Source organism: Lactuca virosa, chromosome 4 (genome assembly GCF_052849685.1).
Source record: "Lactuca virosa cultivar CGN04683 chromosome 4, Lactuca_virosa_CGN04683_v6, whole genome shotgun sequence".
Classification (NCBI taxonomy): Eukaryota; Viridiplantae; Streptophyta; class Magnoliopsida; order Asterales; family Asteraceae; genus Lactuca; species Lactuca virosa.
In genome coordinates this window covers 491,418,434-491,428,769 of record NC_136429.1, presented here as the reverse complement: position 1 = coordinate 491,428,769, position 10,336 = coordinate 491,418,434, and the positions used below count along the sequence as shown (strand labels likewise).

Sequence of the window (10,336 nt, the reverse complement as noted above, 5' to 3'; positions counted from 1 at the left end):
TTCCCCTCAGACACCTTCGAATCTTTCTTCTCAACCTTCTTCTTCTCCTCAACAACAGCTTTACTCATAACACTTCCTTTCACCTCAGCTAGCTTAGCCTTCGGATTGAACGACTTTTTAAAAAACTTCTTAACACGATTATTCGAGTAAAATGCTATTGCCTCATCATCCGAATTCATGATGAATCCCTCTTCTTCCTCTGAATCACCTTTTTAGCTTCTTTCTCAGATATCTTGGACACAAGTGCCAATGGACCTCCCAAACTCAGCTTCGATTCCTCAGCCATTTCATTAACCTCACTTTCGTGTGTCTTTAACTGATTGTACAGATCATTGAGAGATGAAGTATCAAAACTTTGCTGATTCTTCACCATCATACTCACGCTTCTCCATTCTTTTCGAAGACCCATCACAAAGATGAGATTGAATTCCATTGAAGTCCTGGTGATTCCATAGCGATTGCAACGGTAGATTAACTCGTTCAGACGATCATAGTACACTTCAATTGTTTCACCTTCTTTTTGTCTGAAATCTTTCAGCTCAACCAAGCACTGTTTGACTAAATTGATTTTCGTCTTCTCACTTCGTTGAAACTTTTTTTTCAGATTGTTCCAAATCTCCTTAGCAGTTGTACAACTCCATACGTAATTATAGACAACTGGAGGTAAAGCTCCTCGTAATTCCCTTATACATCTCTTCTCCAGTTTCTTTAGACGATCAGTTTGATTTTCAACACCAGAACTTGCAGAAGATGATCCGATTGCTTGTACATTCGCCGGAGGATTGACATTTCCAGAGATACATGACCATAAATCTTCATCAAGACCATTCAGATAATCCTGCATACGATCAGCCCACTGATCATAGTATTCATGGATTAGCATTGGAATTTTGGTTGATGATCCTAACATATGAGAAAACGAGGTCATAGAATTGAGATTGAAGCTCGTCATTGTTGTAGGGAAGATGAATTTGAGAAATTTTGAAGAAATTTTGAAAATTTGAGAACAAACTAGTTGATTCAAACTGGAATTTCAAGAAGAACACTCGATTCAACAATTTAAATGCAGAATCGAATTACAAACTAAAATCTAGACAAATTTTTCACTATCAAAAAGTGCGGAAACGTTTGAACTAAAAAGTTGATTCAAAATCTTTTTGAATAGGTGAAAATCAGATCACAGATATGATTCCTGCTCTGATACCAATTGATGAACCAATGAATCGAGTATAAAATGAATCAGAGTTAAAATTGAAGTAAGAATGCAAGATTGAACAACGGATGTAAATATGATCTTGTTTCAGCTCTATTACACTTTTGAATGTTTACAGAGTACAAAGACAGGTCTGTAAAAAACTCTTATCTAAATCTAGTAAAGATCACTATTTATAGGAAACAAAAAGCGTACAAAAAATATACTAAGGCATAGACACTTAAGCTTCGTATAAAAGCACCTTAGTAAAATAGATTACAGAACATACTAAGAGTACAAAACACACTTCGACTAATTACAACATATTTGACCCTTACACCAACGCCACCGGAAATCGACTCAGCTGCATTTCAAGCAGCTGTATCTGCTGCAGTCACAGCAGCCATGGTGCAAATCCACAATGAGAACAATGGCAGAGGAAATGGACAGGGGGTTGGAAGTTCAAACAACGGGATGAGCCAAGGACCTACCAAGACATGCTCTTACAAAGACTTCATCAACGCCAAGCCATGAACCTTTAATGGTACAGGTGGAGTGATAACTGTGAAAAGGTGGATTGAAAAGGTAGAATCAGTGTTCGAGATATGCGGATGCCCGAATTAAGTCAAGGTGAAGTTTGCAGCATGTACATTCGTTGATCAAGCTCTCACCTGGTGGAATGGGCATGTGGAGGCTATGACTCTTCCAGTGGCTAATGCCATGCCATGGAAGGAACTAAAGGAAATGCTAATGGCTGAATACTGCCCGTGTGGTGAAATTCAGAAAATGGAGCAAGAGCTATAGAATCTCACTGTCCGAAACTCCGACATCGATGCCTACATAACGAGGTTTAGCAAACTGTCTCTGTTGTGCCCTGGCATGATTACTTCCGAAGGGAAGAAAATCGAAAGATTCATCTGGGGATTAAAATCCCCAATTCAAGGAAACGTGATTGCTGTGAATCCCAAAACTTTTGACAGTGCCAAAAGGTTGGCTAAGAGGTTATACGACCACAACACCAAGAAGGGCGAGAAGCCAGGAGAAACTGAAAACAAGAAAGAGAGTGACAACAAGAAAGGAAAGAATAACAAGAGGAAGGGACGACAAGGCTTAGAGTCGTCAAAGAAACAACAAACAGTGACAGGTAATGCTACAACCACCTAAGTTCCCTCCACACCACATGCTCCAGCCTCATTCACTCCATGTGCCCCTAAGCAGTATTATGGGAATCTCCCAAAGTGCAACAAGTGCAATCTCCATCACAATGGCGAATGCAGGGAGATGCATTGTACCAGTTGCAACCGAAAGGGTCACACGACGAAATACTGCAGGACCTATCCTCCCCAGAACCAACAGCAGGGAAACAACAACAACAACAACAACAACAACCGCAACTACAACAACAACAACACCAACAACAACGGAAACAACACTGGGGCTAGCCACACCTATTATGGATGTGGAAGGACTGGGCATTTCCGTCGAAGCTACCCCAATGTCAACAACCAAGGGAATGGAGAGCAAGGAGAGTGCTGACCATGGGTCAATGAGAAGCGGTTCAGGATCTGGCTGTTGTCACTGGTACGTTTCTCCTTAACCACTCATATGCATGCATCCTGTTTGATAACGGGGCAGAGCGAAGCTTTGTGAGTAATAAATTCAAACATTTGTTAAAACAACAACCGCAAAAGCTTAATGAAACCTTTACAGTGGAAATGGCTAATGGGAAAACAGAATCAACAGGGGAAATCTACGTAGGATGTACCCTAACCTTAAATCACCATGCCTTTCAAATAAACTTGATGCCTGTAACTATTAGGAGTTTTGATGTGATTATCGGCATGGACTTGTTGAGCCCCCATCATGCCGAAATTATGTATTGCGAGAAGGCCGTTCGCCTTCATCTCCCTAACCACGAAACCCTAATTATATATGGGGACAAACCCAATACGAACCTACCTCTTATCTCGTGCATTAAGGCACAAAAGTATCTACAAAAGAAGGACTTGGCGTTTCTGGCTCACATAGTGGATAAGTCCAAGGAAGAGGTCAATATTCGACACATACTAGTGGCTTGCGATTTCCCGGACGTCTTTCCTGAAGATCTTCCGGGGATACCCCCATAAAGACAAGTCGAGTTCCGAATTGACCTTGTACCGGGAGCTACGCCCATTGGCAATTCACCCTATAGGTTGGCTCCTGCGGAGATGCAAGAACTGTCAAGCCAACTTAGCGAACTCCTGAGAAAAGGATTCATCCAACCTAGCTTCTCACCCTGGGGAGCTCCGGTCCTCTTTGTTAAGAAAAAGGACGGATCCTTTAGGATGTGTATTGATTACCGAGAACTGAATAAGCTCACTATCAAAAATCGCTACCCACTTCCGCGAATCGACGATCTATTCGACCAACTTCAAGGAGCAAGTTACTTCTCTAAGATAGATCTGCGATCTGAATACCACCAACTCAAGGTCCGGGAAGAGGATATCCCCAAAACCGCTTTCCGAACTCGCTATGGAGATTATGAATTTGTTGTAATGCCCTTCGGTCTAACGAATACCCCTGTCGCATTCATGGACCTAATGTATCAAATCTGCCGACCATTCCTCGACAATTTTGTCATTGTTTTCATTGACGATATCCTAGTCTATTCTCGAAGCGGAGAGGAGCATAGCCGACATCTCCGACAAATCCTGGAAACCCTACGAACCGAAAAGTTATACTCAAAACTCTCCAAGTTTAAGTTCTGGCTCCATAGCGTAAAATTTTTAGGTCATGTTGTCAGCGAAGAAGGGATACATGTGGACCCTTCTAAGATCAAAGCCATTGAAGGATGGGCAGTCCCAACGACACCAACAGAAATTCTTCAATTTCTGGGTCTCGCAGGCTATTACAGACAATTCATTCAGAACTTCTCCAAAACAGCCAGGCCACTTACCATGCTCACACAGAAGGGTGTACCATTTGAATAGACAGAAAAGCAGGAGGTTTCCTTCCGAACTCTAAAACGAGCTCTCTGCAGTGCACCAGTGCTATCTTTAACAGAGGGAACTGAGGACTTCGTAGTATATTGCGATGCTTCGAATTAGGGTTTAGGCTGTGTGCTCATGTAGCGTGGGAAGGTGATAGCTTATGAATCCTGACAACTAAAGACACATGAGGTGAATTATACCACCCATGATCTGGAATTGGGAGTTGTGGTCTTCGACTTGAAGATTTGGGGGCACTACCTTTATGGTACAAAGTGCACCATTTTCACCGACCACAAGAGTCTCCAACACATTTTAAATCAAAAGGAGTTAAACATGAGGCAACGAAGATGGGTCGAGCTGCTAAACGATTATGAGTGCGAAATCAAGTACCACCCAGGCAAGGCTAACATGGTAGCTGATGCCTTGAGTCGGAAAGAATACTCAAATCGTCGTTGTGAAGACTCTTTCAATAACCATTCAATCCCATCTGTCCTCACAAATCAAAGCAGTCCAGTTCGATTCCATGAAGATAGAAAACAGAACAAGCGAAGCGTTACGTGGAATGGAAAAGAACTTAGAAGTCAAGGAGGATGGAGCATATTATTTCATGAACCGAATTCGGATCCCTAAACTTGGGGGAATCAGAGAGGTAGTCATGAATGAAGCCCATGGGACACGTGTGAACCCCGAAATTTTCATCTGTATAATTCCTCCAGTCAAACACTTCAGATAATAGTCAAAAACAATTCCGTACATTTTTGGCCGGATTTAAGCCCGTTTGGAATTTTATTTTATTTTTCGTCAAACGATTTAATAAAATAAAGTGTCGTGATTAGTAAGGTGTAACAAACCGAGCAACCAACACTTTAGCTAGGAGTTTACGGCCAAAAAAAATGGTGTTTGGGCCGTAAACACCTATTTTCCAAGAACTCATGCATATAGCATGAGTTTACACATTTTTTGCTCATTTCCCACATTCCACCTCAATAACACAAGTTTTTCTCTCAAGTATTATAAGTCCATTCTTCCAAATCCGCCAAAAACGTAAGTCTTCTTGCCTAGATTCTTCCCTACAACACTTAATCTAGTGTTTATACATCTTTTCATCCATGGATTCTTGATTTTTACATAGATCCTCAAGCATCCTTCAAAACACCAAGAACACACACTAGTGTTCTTGGGTCCTAAACACTCCTACAAGCTTCCTAGAAGTAAGTATACTCTTCCTATCTAGTTGTTTACTTAGTGTGCTTAGAAAACCATGGACTAAACACGAAAATCACCCAAGAACAAGTGTTTACGGTTTGGGGATCTCCCAAAACAGTAAACACCCCTAAAGGGTGTTTTGATGACCCAAACTCCCTCTCTAGCTTGACTTATGGACTAGGAACTTGCATGAACGAACTAGGAACCACAAAACACGAAAAGGTTGAAACATACTTGGGTTTACGGCCGTAAACCCTAGTGTTTACGACCATAAACTCTCCAAGTTGGTCCAAGGACCGTAAACACCAAAAAGTATGCCATTTCGAGCCCTAACCACTTCTTATGCCTTTGATTCAACCCTAGGACACTTCTATGTAGAACATGAGACCTTAAATCACTCAAACACACCATTCCCATGAGTTTACGGCCGTAAACTCATGGGGGAAATGGTCCTCCAACCGTAAACACCCTTAGGGGTGACTATTTGAAGTGTAAACTCCATAGTGAGACCATACACTCCTTAGATGCAACCATTAGCACTCCTAACACTTGAATCAAAGTGTTTTCATACAGTAGGATGCCTTTACTCACTTAATTAGTAATTAAATAACTAATTAGATACATTATGTATCACTACATGTTACATATGACCCGTGTGTGAGTGTTCAAGTCCTCACTCGACACCTAGCATCCTACATGGCACTTCCATCCGATCCACTCGCTTCAGGTGAGTTCATACCCCTTAATTAATCTTTTAAATGTTTTTAAATGCTTTTACGGGGGGGAGGGGGGGGGGGAATACCAGTTGAACCATGCTAGTTATCATATCAATCACATGTGATTAATAACCCGCATGCAAAAGGATTTTCTACACTTTTAGCTGTTTTACCAAATATATTACTTTAAATGGCTTTCTAAAACGTTTTACTAGTTTAATTATCTTTATCAAAATGTCTTACACTTTGTATACTTCCTTTCAAAATATGTTACAGCTGTGTTTCAACAAAGGTTTTCTTCACTTAAACTGTCTTATCAAACCGTTTTCAAATCGTTTTATAAACTGACATCAAGTCATCTTTTCTTAGTTGTTAAACTTTTCAAAGGTGTTACAAAACTTCGTTTATTCTTTTATATTGTTAAATGCATGCCTAAATATGTATAGTTATATAAGTGATGTTTAAAGGACTTAGAACGGCTAGCTCGCCTTGTTTCCTTTTCCTCGTTGGGATGTGGTCTGATAGGTATCGGTTATCCGTCCGAAGGTCGTATAAATATTAGTTATATATCATGTATATATATATATAGTCATAAAAGTTCCATCAGTCAGTTCAGTACCTTTGGGTAGCAAAGGTATATGTCCGATTATACTCATACATAACTAGTAACTATAATAGGTATAGTTAGGAGATACTACTTGCCATTCCTAGTACAAGGAATCACAAAAGAGTCAGTTCATTCATGAGTCTATACGAATACATGTTGTTTGTAGAGATACTATTACATGGATACCTTTACCTAGATACGATTACCTATATGTTGTATGTAGAAATACTAATACGTTGTATGTAGAGATACTATTACATGGATACTTGTACATAGATACGATTACATAGATTCTATATGCTTAGATACTATTATATATTGTATGGGTAGCCACTATATACACTACGGGACTTACCATTCCGCCCCAAGGCTATTAACTACAGTAGGGAAAATGCACATCGACAGATGGCTACGGTTGTACTGTTCGGCGAGTTTCCACGTCGTGATTATCCTAGTGCAAAAGGATACAATTACCATTACTGTGTGACACATTCACATAGTTACGGGTGTACTGTTCGGCGAGTTTCCACGCCGTGATTATCCTAGTGAAAAAGGATACCCTCTCTGTTATTATATTACTTTTCCTTATTACCTTTACTTTGTGTCACATTCACATAATCGATGAGGTAGATTAGATTTGAATAATAATAGCTACACAAGGTAAAACTTTCTCTTACGTAGAGGTTCATACTTTCAAAACACATGAGTCTTGGTAGAAGACTTCTTTTCATAGTAGTAGGAAATATGGGATTTTCTAGGGTTTTTCACACTTATACAAAACTACTTTCTCAAACTTTTACAAATCTTTCATAACAACCTTTCACAAGAAATAACACTAAAATACTTATGAAGTCACCAGCTCTATTGCTGATACTCGCTTTCAAAATAACTTGTATTCTCAGGTCACTAATAGACAGGTACCGATGCAAGGTTTAGAGAAGACGGAGAAGTGAAGACTCGCCTTTTATTTTGAGTATTCATTATGTTATTTATGCTATGAAAGAACATACTTGTACTTAAAATTATACTATTAATGCAATGGATGATGTTTTTGCTTGTTTTCTACATTACATTGTTGTGATACATTACTTGATGTCCTCCATCCTAGAACGTATTCCGCCGTTCTCGGTTTTGGGGTGTGACATATTGGTATCAGAGCATTGTTTATAGTGAATTAAGTATATCAACCCATAAAAGATATACTAACTATAAATACAATGGGATTAAAACACTCTGACCAGGAGTTAATACTTCTAAATAATAAAATATTTAATAAGGTATACGTGCCTGCATTCATACTAAAATCAGTGTCACAACGACAAGAAAAAAAGTATTACGATTGTTGAATATCACAAGTAAGCTTGGGGATGTATGGTCTGTCCTGGGAGTGGCATAGCCTGATCAACTATGCTGGTCCGAGGAGTGATTAGCATGTGCCCAAGAATGGTTGTGATGTGGCAACAAGTCTAAAAAATTACCAACACTACCACAAAGAAATACCATAGGAGTATTTGGTGTTACTGTAATTACTTATCTAAGAACTAAATAGATCTTTATCAATAGGTCAATAGTTGCCTAGTGGATACATTAAAATTATATGTATCCAGGACGTCATAGACTCAGAATCTGTGAATCTTTGCTTTATGTCCTGTCCTTGTTTGGTTGGGGGCCTAGGGTTAGGGTCACTTATTCGAAGGTCTATCATGTCCCAAATACATATAACTAGTAGGCACTAAACAAGTATTAAAGTATCTGATAAAGATCATCTTATAATTATTTAATTAGTACGTCTATTTAGTTACTTCTTATATCCCTTTTCTCGCGTAGATATCATGGCTGGATTCCATCCCCACGACGACCTGTACTACCCTAACCACGGTAATGTTGGGTGGCTCGGAGAGGAGCCAGAGAATGATCACCTAATCCCTATGGATGGGCACCAATCTGAAGGCCTTGATGATGGTTCTGACTCCGAACCTGAAGTGGAAAACCTACCCCCGATGGCTCTTGTTCCAAATCCTAATCCTCGTCCGGCTTTTCAAGGCTCGACGCCTCCGTGGGTGGAAAGCTTGGAAACATGGAGCCAAGTGCAGGATCAGCCCATGCCGTTTAATGGAGACCGAAGCTTTTATGACCTTAGTGAAGGGGGCTCAGCAGACAGAGTCTTGCCAATCCTGGTCCGCAGAGTGGCCCGAAATGAGATTCAAGGTAGGACAGCCCTCCATCAACTCACAGAAGTTGTCGCCAATGCGAGAATGCATACGATCCTCACCATTCGCCTGGAAGATGCTCGGGAGAGATCTGAGAGAGACCATGAAACCCTGCTGCAAGCATTGGCTGAATCACGAGCCGAAGTCATAGAACTCCGAGTACGCCAGAGGGTGTACGAAAGACACCTGCTTGATATGGAACGTCAACTGGCTGAACTAAGGATTCACCTTAGGGGTGACCGTCACCAGTAGAAGATGCCTTACTTTCCTTCCTTGTGTCGAAGAATCGTTTTCCTGTCTATGTCCTATGTGACATTTTTCCAAGAAACTATCTTGTACTGTAGGTACTTTTAGTTAGGCCTTTATGCGACCAGAACCTTTCTACTCCGGATGTGATGTAAGACCTTTTACAAGGTCAATTTTCCCGAACTTATTACATCATAAATATCAATGATTTCGACAGTCAGCTAGTTTCTTTGTCATTCTTTGTTCGAAAACTTTCATCATACTATCATTGGAGTCTATCTGAAACCCACTCTAGTCAGGTTATTGGACTAGGGTAATTTAGCTTAGGGATCATTCCCAATTCTCTTTCACGTGTGCGATAATACCAGCACTAATGCATCAGATCCCATTAGAACTCCGCAGTTAAGCGTGCTTGGGCGAGAGTAGTACTAGGATGGGTGACCCCCTGGGAAGTTCTCGTGTTGAACCCCCCTGTTTGAACGTCAAACGTCTTGAGACCATTATGTGAACTACTTCTATTCTTTACTAGGACGGCATCATAGGGATGTAGGTCAAAACCTTCAAGAACATACTTCTACTCTTTAAGTGAGCAATCGAAATACATCTAGGCTCAATGATAGCCTTTACTAGGAATTCTAGTTCATTAAGAATGGTTAGTAAGAAGGTTATTGGTATGATTTCCTCGCTTATACATTCCCAAGTTATATATAACGAAGACCTGGTAGACAGTATAATGTGAGATTTCTAACTTAGTTTCTTTTCCTCGTTGGGATGTGAAACTAAAGTAGAATCACACATTTTACTATCCGCCCAGTCTTGATTATATCATAATGTGTATAAGCCAAGTTTTCATGTAAAATAACTCATCTCTTAGTCAGAATCAAAATAATCCAGGGTCAACCTTAGTCACTCACGAACTCCTTGTGTTTCATGTTGCAGGATCATGTCGTCATCCGGAAACAGTCAGCCGAACAACGCAACCCCTACCCTTCATATCGATGCAGCTACCTTTCAAGCTGCAGTCTCAGTCGCCGTGTCAGCTGTCCTGACTCACCTTAACTCTAACAACGCAAATGTTAGCGGAATGGGTATCAATGATTCCAATCCAAGTGACAACCAAGTACACCCGCGAGTAACGAACTGCCACAACACTCCGAGTCTCAAACCCAAGAATAAAAGACTAAGGTCCA

At 40.4% G+C, this 10,336-nt stretch overlaps 1 non-coding gene across 1 annotated transcript; it reads left to right on the top strand.

Moving 5' to 3' along the window:
* The first annotated feature begins 9,497 nt into the window (after positions 1-9,497).
* On the top strand, positions 9,498-9,616 carry LOC145110575 (5S ribosomal RNA). The gene has a single exon (XR_013709945.1). It is a non-coding gene; the product is annotated as a 5S ribosomal RNA (ribosomal RNA).
* The last annotated feature ends 720 nt before the right edge of the window (positions 9,617-10,336 follow it).